We start from the raw sequence: 2,543 nt of genomic DNA, 5'->3' as shown, positions 1-2,543 counted from the left end.
ATTACCCAGCCAAACTACACCTTCTCCACCTGTTCCTGGTCATCCACCTGTTCCTTTGCAGCAGATTGCAACCATCTCCGGAACAAGTGCTGGCCAAGTTGTACCGGTGCTAGATAATTCCTGGACGTCTTTCTGTCTCAAAGGAAAGGGAAGTCTCAGTAATAAGAATCCAGAGGATGGTGTCAAGGAGATGCTAACATTTCTTGGACTGCTCTGTCTTGTCTCGTTGCTGTTGGCTATGTTGTCGCATATTTTTCTGCTGAAGATGTCACCGTTGAGTGTCACACCCAGCAGTTTGATCAGCCCTGAGGAGTATACCATTGTTTATGAAGTAACCCTGGGACTTTGTGCTTTGGCATTGTCACTCAATCTCTGCTGTCTTCTGGTGTGCGCCATTCAATTTCTCTTCGCTATGAAACTCGTCAAGAGTTCGTACAATCAGAGTCATCGGTGAGTCTTAGCTCTTTCCTTTTCTAAACTACAATTAACTATTATTCAAGCAAATCTCACATTTGGGTATGTTAACAAATCATAAATCATAACAAATCAATTTTAGGAAAATTCAGAGATTAACGAAAAAATGGGTTACAGGGAAGACTCGGGTTAAATGGAATGCGGGACATAATTTAAAAAATTAAAAATCAGATCTGAATAGGTGGATGTAAATTCATATTTTTCACCCATTTTGAATTAAACACCTTGAAGACCAAGTCTGGTAGAATTGGAAAATAAAAATGACTTCAGGAAAAAAATCAAGCAAGATAACAGAAATTATGATGGCGTAATCGGATATATGATATATCCACGCGAACATTTGCTGGAAAAAAATGAAGGAATTATAGGGAATGAAATTTAAGAACTTTGAACTACAGAAAACCTACCAGTCATGCACTCGTAACACCATTCAAATCTAAAACAGAAATACTTTTTTTTTGTATTCAATGTTATCAGAGAATTATTTCATTGATTCAATCGTACCGAAAAATGAATTGGGTATAAAACCATCTACAGATGTTTCAGGGAAAGGAAGTTTGGAAAAATCTATTAATGAATTTTTTATGGACAGCCCGTTGTCCGTGGAAATGGTTGAGGAATTCTTTCAGAACTACTCATTTCCGATGCGATTCCAAAGTAGTGAATGTCCTATTAATTTTTTTTTCAAACCTATAACTGAATTTCTGAGAATCTCTGTTGAAATGAAGCTGTATGGTAATGATGTCGAAACCTTCATTTGCATTGAAAATTATCCAGAATAAATATGAAATACGGCATCAACACATCATTAAAAAATTTCATATTACAGTTTCATTTAAATTTCAAAGAATTTCATAATTAAAAATTAATGATCGTATTACAAAATCAATGGAAATCTCAAATCGCTTTGGAATTGATTCTCTGCATTATTAGATTAATGTTCATAAAAAAATTAAATATTATAGGCTTTTTTTATAATTTTATATTATTTCACAGATAAATTTCAAAGATCAAGAAATAATCGTTAAAATTGTATATGAATGATCCTATTAATCAGCTTTGAGAATAGTGTCTATAATTGAAAGAAATTTGAAGATTATGAGAAAGAATGTTGAATGTATGAGTCAATAGAACTTCAAGTAAAAAATGAAAACTTCGATGACTGTTGGGTGCATCTAAAAATAAACTTCCGTGTTCTTATGACTTCTGGTTCTCGTCGAAGTAATAATTTGTTGATTAGATTAGAACTATAAGGTCTCCATTGTCCGACTGCCTTCAACAGACAGATGCACAATGGGCACTTGCAAATGGGACAGGTGCGGCCCGGAAGTTGCTTTACCAAACCGCTTTGTAATGAACCGTGGACATAGGAAATTACCAAACTGTTCTACAGAGAATGTGCCTTACTTCTCTTATTTTTTTTTTCCAGTCTGCATGACTTCCTAATGATTTTGGAGGGCCATCAAGCAGTTCAGCGTCCTTCAGACTTGTTCCGCGACTCGTGTTGTTAAAAAAAGCGCCGAGGAAGAAGTAAAAAAAAAAACTTGCTCTTGGTGCTCATAAGATACCCCGCTAGAAATTCCCACGATGCCATTGCTACCGACCCTTCGAGTACGGCGACCTTTTTCCGCGTGGATATTCTCAAGGCTTCCCTAGTCCGCAAAGACAAATTCAATACATGAAAATATTCGAGTACTTCGATAATCTTTCGATTGTTTAAACCACTCCTGTTTGTCTGTTATCGCTTCCGACAGATTTAAGCAATTCAGTAGTGAAGTGGTAAACTGGGATAAGTGCATTTTTTTCTAGATCAATTTTTAGTCGATATCTCAGGATTGAAGGAGCGTAGCGAATTTCTGCATGAACATTTTTTGTAGAAAAAGATGAGAGCTACAAAAGAGGTATCCATGAAAATCCCGCTATCTCCCTTCAATTCCGAGATGTCGGCCAGAAACTGGAGTCGAAAAAAATGCACTTATTCTGATTTACGACTTGGCAAGAATTGGAAATTATAAGGAAATTTCTATGACTTTTTACAGTTCGTGGAGAAAGTAAATTGTTTAAATTAC

Source organism: Fopius arisanus, unplaced genomic scaffold (genome assembly GCF_000806365.1).
Source record: "Fopius arisanus strain USDA-PBARC FA_bdor unplaced genomic scaffold, ASM80636v1 scaffold00596, whole genome shotgun sequence".
NCBI classification, from domain to species: domain Eukaryota; kingdom Metazoa; phylum Arthropoda; class Insecta; order Hymenoptera; family Braconidae; genus Fopius; species Fopius arisanus.
This window is presented reverse-complemented; position numbering follows the sequence as displayed.